Here is a 10,316-nt window from a genome sequence, read left to right on the forward strand (position 1 = left end):
TGTGCATATAACTTCTAACACATTAAAAACAGTCTTACAGCATTGCAAAAACATTGTATTTCATAAGGCATAAGCATCCTTCAGTTTGGCAAGATTTGCACTGAATATTGAATGAAACAGCTTTCTCTAATAGAGAGAAAAGCATTTGAGCAGATTTCGGCTAGATTTCACTTCATGTGAACAGATGCAGTATTTCAGCGTTACTGCTCTCAGAAACCTGTAAACTGACAATCTTGAGTATAGAAGCTCAAACATAAGTTTTTGTGCATTTAACTTCTAACACATTAAAAACAGTCTTACAGCATTGCAAAACAATTGTATTTCATAAGGCATAAGCATCCTTCAGTTTGGCAAGATTTGCACTGAATATTGAATGAAACAGCATTCTCTGATAGAGAGACAAGCTTTTGAGCAGATTTGGGCTAGATTTCACTTCATTTGAACAGAAGCAGTATTTTAACATTACTGCTCTCAGAAACCTGTTTTTGTGCATATAACTTCTAACACATTAAAAACAGTCTTACAGCATTGCAAAAACATTGTATTCCATAAGGCATAAGCATCCTTCAGATTGGCAAGATTTGCAATGAATATTGAATGAATCAGCTTTCTCTAATAGAGAGAAAAGCATTTGAGCAGATTTCGGCTAGATTTCACTTCATTTGAACAGAAGCAGTATTTCAGCATTACTGCTCTCAGAAACCTGTAAACTGACAATCTTGAGTATAGAAGCTCAAACATAAGTTTTTGTGCATATAACTTCTAACACATTAAAAACAGTCTTACAGCATTGCAAAAACATTGTATTTCATAAGGCATAAGCATCCTTCAGTTTGGCAAGATTTGCACTGAATATTGAATGAAACAGCTTTCTCTAATAGAGAGAAAAGCATTTGAGCAGATTTCGGCTAGATTTCACTTCATTTGAACAGATGCAGTATTTCAGCGTTACTGCTCTCAGAAACCTGTAAACTGACAATCTTGAGTATAGAAGCTCAAACATAAGTTTTTGTGCATATAACTTCTAACACATTAAAAACAGTCTTACAGCATTGCAAAACAATTGTATTTCATAAGGCATAAGCATCCTTCAGTTTGGCAAGATTTGCACTGAATATTGAATGAAACAGCATTCTCTGATAGAGAGACAAGCTTTTGAGCAGATTTGGGCTAGATTTCACTTCATTTGAACAGAAGAAGTATTTTAACATTACTGCTCTCAGAAACCTGTTTTTGTGCATATAACTTCTAACACATTAAAAACAGTCTTACAGCATTGCAAAAACATTGTATTCCATAAGGCATAAGCATCCTTCAGATTGGCAAGATTTGCAATGAATATTGAATGAATCAGCTTTCTCTAATAGAGAGAAAAGCATTTGAGCAGATTTCGGCTAGATTTCACTTCATTTGAACAGAAGCAGTATTTCAACATTACTGCTCTCAGAAACCTGTTTTTGTGCATATAACTTCTAACACATTAAAAACAGTCTTAGAGCATTGCAAAAACATTGTATTTCATAAGGCATAAGCATACTTCAGTTTGGCAAGATTTGCACTGAATATTGAATGAAACAGCATTCTCTGATAGAGAGACAAGCTTTTGAGCAGATTTGGGCTAGATTTCACTTCATTTGAACAGAAGCAGTATTTTAACATTACTGCTCTCAGAAACCTGTTTTTGTGCATATAACTTCTAACACATTAAAAACAGTCTTACAGCATTGCAAAAACATTGTATTCCATAAGGCATAAGCATCCTTCAGATTGGCAAGATTTGCAATGAATATTGAATGAATCAGCTTTCTCTAATAGAGAGAAAAGCATTTGAGCAGATTTCGGCTAGATTTCACTTCATTTGAACAGAAGCACTATTTCAGCATTACTGCTCTCAGAAACCTGTAAACTGACAATCTTGAGTATAGAAGCTCAAACATAAGTTTTTGTGCATATAACTTCTAACACATTAAAAACAGTCTTACAGCATTGCAAAACAATTGTATTTCATAAGGCATAAGCATCCTTCAGTTTTGCAAGATTTGCACTGAATATTGAATGAAACAGCATTCTCTGATAGAGAGACAAGCTTTTGAGCAGATTTGGGATAGATTTCACTCCATTTGAACAGAAGCACTATTTCAACATTACTGCTCTCAGAAACCTGTTTTTGTGCATATTAACTTCTAACACATTAAAAACAGTCTTAGAGCATTGCAAAAACATTGTACTTCATAAGGCATAAGCATACTTCAGTTTGGCAAGATTTGCACTGAATATTGAATGAAACAGCATTCTCTGATAGAGAGACAAGCTTTTGAGCAGATTTGGGCTAGATTTCACTTCATTTGAACAGAAGCAGTATTTTAACATTACTGCTCTCAGAAACCTGTTTTTGTGCATATAACTTCTAACACATTAAAAACAGTCTTAGAGCATTGCAAAAACATTGTATTTCATAAGGCATAAGCATACTTCAGTTTGGCAAGATTTGCACTGAATATTGAATGAAACAGCTTTCTCTAATAGAGAGAAAAGCATTTGAGCAGATTTCGGCTAGATTTCACTTCATTTGAACAGAAGCAGTATTTCAGCAGTACTGCTCTCAGAAACCTGTAAACTGACAATCTTGAGTATAGAAGCTCAAACATAAGTTTTTGTGCATATAACTTGTAACACATTAAAAACAGTCTTACAGCATTGCAAAAACATTGTATTTCATAAGGCATAAGCATCCTTCAGTTTGGCAAGATTTGCACTGAATATTGAATGAAACAGCTTTCTCTAATAGAGAGAAAAGCATTTGAGCAGATTTCGGCTAGATTTCACTTCATTTGAACAGATGCAGTATTTCAGCATTACTGCTCTCAGAAACCTGTAAACTGACAATCTTGAGTATAGAAGCTCAAACATAAGTTTTTGTGCATATAACTTCTAACACATTAAAAACAGTCTTACAGCATTACAAAAACATTGTATTTCATAAGGCATAAGCATCCTTCAGTTTGGCAAGATTTGCACTGAATATTGAATGAAACAGCATTCTCTGATAGAGAGACAAGCTTTTGAGCAGATTTGGGCTAGATTTCACTTCATTTGAACAGAAGAAGTATTTTAACATTACTGCTCTCAGAAACCTGTTTTTGTGCATATAACTTCTAACACATTAAAAACAGTCTTACAGCATTGCAAAAACATTGTATTTCATAAGGCATAAGCATACTTCAGTTTGGCAAGATTTGCACTGAATATTGAATGAAACAGCATTCTCTGATAGAGAGACAAGCTTTTGAGCAGATTTGGGCTAGATTTCACTTCATTTGAACAGAAGCAGTATTTTAACATTACTGCTCTCAGAAACCTGTAAACTGACAATCTTGAGTATACAAGCTCAAACATACGTTTTTGTGCATATAACTTCTAACACATTAAAAACAGTCTTACAGCATTGCAAAAACATTGTATTTCATAAGGCATAAGCATCCTTCAGTTTGGCAAGATTTGCACTGAATATTGAATGAAACAGCTTTCTCTAATAGAGAGAAACGCTTTTGAGCAGATTTGGGCTAGATTTCACTTCATTTGAACAGAAGCAGTATTTCAACATTACTGCTCTCAGAAACCTGTTTTTGTGCATATAACTTCTAACACATTAAAAACAGTCTTAGAGCATTGCAAAAACATTGTATTTCAAAAGGCATAAGCATACTTCTGTTTGGCAAGATTTGCACTGAATATTGAATGAAACAGCTTTCTCTAATAGAGAGAAACGCTTTTGAGCAGATTTGGGCTAGATTTCACTTCATTTGAACAGAAGCAATATTTCAGCGTTACTGCTCTCAGAAACCTGTAAACTGACAATCTTGAGTATAGAAGCTCAAACATAAGTTTTTGTGCATATAACTTCTAACACATTAAAAACAGTCTTACAGCTTTGCAAAACAATTGTATTTCATAAGGCATAAGCATCCTTCAGTTTGGCAAGATTTGCACTGAATATTGAATGAAACAGCTTTCTCTAATAGAGAGAAAAGCTTTTGAGCAGATTTGGGCTAGATTTCACTTCATTTGAACAGAAGCAGTATTTCAACATTACTGCTCTCAGAAACCTGTTTTTGTGCATATAACTTCTAACACATTAAAAACAGTCTTACAGCATTGCAAAAACATTGTGTTTCATAAGGCATAAGCATTCTTCAGTTTGGCAAGATTTGCACTGAATATTGAATGAAACAGCTTTCTCTAATAGAGAGAAAAGCTTTTGAGCAGATTTGGGCTAGATTTCACTTCATTTGAACAGAAGCAGTATTTCAACATTACTGCTCTCAGAAACCTGTTTTTGTGCATATAACTTCTAACACATTAAAAACAGTCTTAGAGCATTGCAAAAACATTGTATTTCAAAAGGCATAAGCATACTTCTGTTTGGCAAGATTTGCACTGAATACTGAATGAAACAGCTTTCTCTATTAGAGAGACAAGCTTTTGAGCAGATTTGGGCTTGATTTCACTTCATTTGAACAGAGGCACTATTTCAGCATTACTGGACTCAGAAAGCTGTAAACTGACAATCTTGATCATTGAAGTCCTAACATAAGTTTTTGTGCATATAACTTCTAACACATTAAAAACAGTCTTACAGCATTGCAAAAACATTGTATTTCATAAGGCATAAGCATCCTTCACTCTAAAAACTGCTGGGTTGAAAACAACCCAATTTGGGTTATTTTGACAACCCAGCGCTGGGTCAAAAAGGGACGAACCCAGCGCTGGGTTGTTTTAACCCAACCAGTTGGGTTATCATATTTAACCCAGCCTGCTGGGTTGCCTTTTTTATGGTTTAAAATGACTATATTGCAGGGTTTAAAAAAACAGAGCGGGTGTTTTTTTATCACTGTATTTCAGAAGGAAAACTACTGTATTTAGAAAATGTTCGATATCATTTCGCATGTGCTTGATAAGGCAGCGTTTGTGAGCTCAGAGCCGCTCTGCAGCCGTTACCGGAGAAACCTACCTCTCCCGCTCTTAGCGCCTCCTACTGGCAGAAAATAAACTCGCAGAGTGCAGCCATGTGGGGAAACAATGCATTTCTACGTTAAAATTAACCCAAATTGAGCTAGGCATTAAACCTACAAATGTTGTTCATTTTAAATATCACTTTTACACACAAATAATAATTACCAAAAGGAAAATATTTATTAAAAACAAGAGAAAAGTCAAAAAGTAACATGTTAGAAGAAATGCAAAAAAGGATGGCATTAACAGCTACAGAGTTCATAAACAAAGCATTGAACATTTGATGAATATAACTTAAGATCAAATTGGACTTTGTTCAATTGTATATATTGTATAAAAATATACGAAAACACATACAATAAATTTACAATTAGTTAGGTTTTTTTCCAACTATTCTGGCATGACGGTACACAAATAAATCACAACATTAACTTTGATATTATAACATTTAACAGACGCATGTGTGTGTGTGTGTGTGTGTGAAAGAATGTGAGCAGGTGTATGAATGACAGAGTGTAAACTCTTCTACTAAACAACACAGAAAAAGCATTTAACTTTTTTTTTTTTTAACAAATTATACACTTACAGTTTGTTTCATAGTCCATGAATACAGATCATGCATCACAGTCAATTTTCATGATCTCTTTAGCATAACTGATGTAATCATGAAGAAACCCCATCAGCACAGCATCTGACATCTTCTACATCATCCAGGGCAGCGTCCTCCTTTAAAACCACCGCTGTTTAGGGGAAAGAAGATTCTCCTCTCTGACCAGGATTCATCCCAAACACCGCCTGTTCTTCATCAGTGGCCTAAGAGAAACACATTTGAAAAAATTAAACATTTAATTAAACTATCCATTTTCAGGTAGAGGTGTATTCACATCCGTAAGGATAGGTAAATAATCGGTTTTAAAGTTTCAACACTTTGTGTGGTTGTTTAATGTCTCAGTCCACCACAGCGCTCCAGAATGCTATAATGGCAGCACTAGTGTGAGGACAGGTGATATTGTTTCAATAAATATTGCTTTCAGAAAGCTTCTTTACTGAAACATTAAAACAGACATGACATTCACATACCTCACAATATTCATGTACGTGGAGAGCTGCTCTTCAAACCGTTAGTTCACCAAATAATTAAAATGTTTATAATTCACTCTCCCCATGTTTTTCCAGACTCATACAAAATCTGCTAATTTTTTGGAAAACGTATGAATATATTTAATATTCTCTTTTTGTGTCCTCCATTGCTGGTCTGGGAGACCAGTATTTTATTTTGAACATACATGTTTGCTATCATATAATTTAAGATGTATTCATATATAAATATCAGAATTTACTTCTACAATAACTCTATATTTATGAAGCTTGAAAATACTGATTATCTAAACTATAAATGAATTAACAAATATTATGAGAAAACTAAAAATATATTAATTTATGTTGTAAAGACAGACAAAAGTCTTATAGGTTTGGAATGACTTGAGGGCAAGTAAATGATTTTTTGTGTGAACTTTACCTCTAAGAGCGAAGACCAAGAATAATGACTCTCCAAATCAGACAACTCCAAAGTTGGTTTGAGTTCTGCAATAAAAAACACAGACATCAATGGTCTTAATGAAATGAGCACGTAATCACACTGTTGTTGCATCAAAATGTGAAGTAAACTGGCAGGAGACAACAGAAAAATTTATTTTCTAAAAATAACTTACATAAAATCTCAAAGGAATGATGCTCTCCCATGTCTCTTGCTTTTAACATCTACAAAAACAAAAAACAAACATGATTTTACTCTTAGTAAAAAAACAACAACTGATAACATGAAATTATGAAGTTTACTTGCCTTAAACTATCTTTCCCTCTCTTCAGAAGAAGCTGAGAAAACCTCCTCCTCACACAAGCAGACTTGTGTGTCATTAACTCCAGTTAGTTTGAGTTCTGCAAAGAGGGACATCAATGGTTTCAATAAAATATTAACATATACATACATATATAAAATCACACTGTTTTTGCATTAAAATGTGAAGTTAACAGGCAGGACACAACAGAAACATTAATTTTCTAAAAAAAAAAAAAAGGAATAATAATTTAACTTACATCAGTCTCGAAAGAATAAAGTTATCTTGTCTCTGGATTTCAACATCTAAAAAAAACACACACATTATTTTAGTCTTAGTAAAAATAAAGATACCTTGATGTTATTCTGAAGTTTACTCTCCTTAAACCGTCTGTCCCTCTCTTCAGAAGAACACCTCCTCCTCATCCTCACACAGGTCTGTGACTCCTCACACAAACAGCTTCTGTGTCTTTAACTCTCGGCGCGAGGACAATGAAGACATGAGCTGGACAAGTCTGAAATATTACATGTAAAACATACTTTTAACAGTTACCACTTCAACAGCCTCAAAATAATTATGCTAGTCTTTACTACACAATGCCGTTTCCTTTAGGAGACAAACATACGTTCAGTTTAACCGCGAAAAAAAAAGACAAATTCACATGAGCGTAACCGTGACCATAACCGTCTGTTAACGCCTCAAAGAGAACAGATAATGTAAAATCTTATGTAAATATGACAAAATACATTCACAGACGTTATATTAAAAGTACATCCTCCGTTCAGTAACGTTACATGAGGCAGTTAAGACCTCTGTGTCCGAGGCGAAAACCGCGTCCGTTTTTTTATATATATATAACGTTAAGCTCCTTTGTTTCCGCCTTTCATACAACCGGGTAAACAATAAAAGATAACTTTACATTTTGAATATTTAACGTTACTTACCATAGTCTTTCACTCGCTTCTCGCTTCTATCACGCTGAGAAAATGGCGGCTGCTCGCACTGGAGACGTACGATTTTGACGTGACGTGCGTGCTCTCCTTCACGTCCGCGTCCTCAACCCACCCAGCTGGGTTAAAAAAGAGAGTTATTTTCAACCCAAACTTGGGTTAAAACATCCCAAAGTCCTATCCAACGGCCTCAACCCAGCAGTTGGGTTGAAAAAACAACCCAGCGTTTTTTAGAGTGTTCAGATTGGCAAGATTTGCAATGAATATTGAATGAATCAGCTTTCTCTAATAGAGAGAAAAGCATTTGAGCAGATTTCGGCTAGATTTCACTTCATTTGAACAGAAGCAGTATTTCAGCATTACTGCTCTCAGAAACCTGTAAACTGACAATCTTGAGTATAGAAGCTCAAACATAAGTTTTTGTGCATATAACTTCTAACACATTAAAAACAGTCTCACAGCATTGCAAAACAATTGTATTTCATAAGGCATAAGCATCCTTCAGTTTGGCAAGATTTGCACTGAATATTGAATGAAACAGCATTCTCTGATAGAGAGACAAGCTTTTGAGCAGATTTGGGCTAGATTTCACTTCATTTGAACAGAAGCAGTATTTCAACATTACTGCTCTCAGAAACCTGTTTTTGTGCTTATAACTTCTAACACATTAAAAACAGTCTTAGAGCATTGCAAAAACATTGTATTTCATAAGGCATAAGCATACTTCAGTTTGGCAAGATTTGCACTGAATATTGAATGAAACAGCATTCTCTGATAGAGAGACAAGCTTTTGAGCAGATTTGGGCTAGATTTCACTTCATTTGAACAGAAGCAGTATTTCAGCGTTACTGCTCTCAGAAACCTGTAAACTGACAATCTTGAGTATAGAAGCTCAAACATAAGTTTTTGTGCATATAACTTCTAACACATTAAAAACAGTCTTACAGCATTGCAAAACAATTGTATTTCATAAGGCATAAGCATCCTTCAGTTTTGCAAGATTTGCACTGAATATTGAATGAAACAGCATTCTCTGATAGAGAGAAAAGCTTTTGAGCAGATTTGGGCTAGATTTCACTTCATTTGAACAGAAGCAGTATTTTAACATTACTGCTCTCAGAAACCTGTTTTTGTGCATATAACTTCTAACACATTAAAAACAGTCTTAGAGCATTGCAAAAACATTGTATTTCATAAGGCATAAGCATACTTCAGTTTGGCAAGATTTGCACTGAATATTGAATGAAACAGCATTCTCTGATAGAGAGACAAGCTTTTGAGCAGATTTGGGCTAGATTTCACTTCATTTGAACAGAAGCAGTATTTCAGCATTACTGCTCTCAGAAACCTGTAAACTGACAATCTTGAGTATACAAGCTCAAACATACGTTTTTGTGCATATAACTTCTAACACATTAAAAACAGTCTTACAGCATTGCAAAAACATTGTATTTCATAAGGCATAAGCATCCTTCAGTTTGGCAAGATTTGCACTGAATATTGAATGAAACAGCTTTCTCTAATAGAGAGAAAAGCATTTGAGTAGATTTCGGCTAGATTTCACTTCATTTGAACAGAAGCAGTATTTCAGCATTACTGCTCTCAGAAACCTGTAAACTGACAATCTTGAGTATAGAAGCTCAAACATAAGTTTTTGTGCATATAACTTCTAACACATTAAAAACAGTCTTACAGCATTGCAAAAACATTGTATTTCATAAGGCATATAAGCATCCTTCAGTTTGGCAAGATTTGCACTGAATATTGAATGAAACAGCTTTCTCTAATAGAGAGAAAAGCTTTTGAGCAGATTAGATTTCACTTCATTTGAACAGAAGCAGTATTTCAGCGTTACTGCTCTCAGAAACCTGTTTTTGTGCATATAACTTCTAACACATTAAAAACAGTCTTACAGCATTGCAGAAACATTGTATTTCATAATGCATAAGCATCCTTCAGTTTGGCAAGATTTGCACTGAATATTGAATGAAACAGCTTTCTCTAATAGAGAGAAAAGCTTTTGAGCAGATTTGGGCTAGATTTCACTTCATTTGAACAGAAGCAGTATTTCAGCGTTACTGCTCTCAGAAACCTGTTTTTGTGCATATAACTTCTAACACATTAAAAACAGTCTTACAGCATTGCAAAAACATTGTATTTCATAAGGCATAAGCATCCTTCAGTTTGGCAAGATTTGCACTGAATATTGAATGAAACAGCTTTCTCTAATAGAGATAAAGCTTTTGAGCAGATTTGGGCTAGATTTCACTTCATTTGAACAGAAGCAGAATTTCAACATTACTGCTCTCAGAAACCTGTAAACTGACAATCTTGAGTACAGAAGCTCAAACATAAGTTTTTGTGCATATAACTTCTAACACATTAAAAACAGTCTTACAGCATTGCAAAACAATTGTATTTCATAAGGCATAAGCATCCTTCAGTTTGGCAAGATTTGCACTGAATATTGAATGAAGCAGCCTTCTCTGATAGAGAGAAAAGCTTTTGAGCAGAT

The 10,316-nt window shown here is 34.5% G+C and overlaps 1 long non-coding RNA gene across 1 annotated transcript; it reads right to left on the bottom strand.

The window, feature by feature from the left end:
• Positions 1–4,682: 4,682 nt before the first annotated feature.
• Positions 4,683–6,945, bottom strand: LOC127943435 (uncharacterized). Its single transcript, XR_008149649.1, has 3 exons — positions 6,726–6,945; positions 6,533–6,597; positions 4,683–5,826 (listed from the first exon to the last, which is right to left on the bottom strand). It is a non-coding gene; the product is annotated as an uncharacterized LOC127943435 (long non-coding RNA).
• Positions 6,946–10,316: the final 3,371 nt, after the last annotated feature.

This window comes from Carassius gibelio, chromosome A22, assembly GCF_023724105.1.
Source record: "Carassius gibelio isolate Cgi1373 ecotype wild population from Czech Republic chromosome A22, carGib1.2-hapl.c, whole genome shotgun sequence".
Classification (NCBI taxonomy): domain Eukaryota; kingdom Metazoa; phylum Chordata; class Actinopteri; order Cypriniformes; family Cyprinidae; genus Carassius; species Carassius gibelio.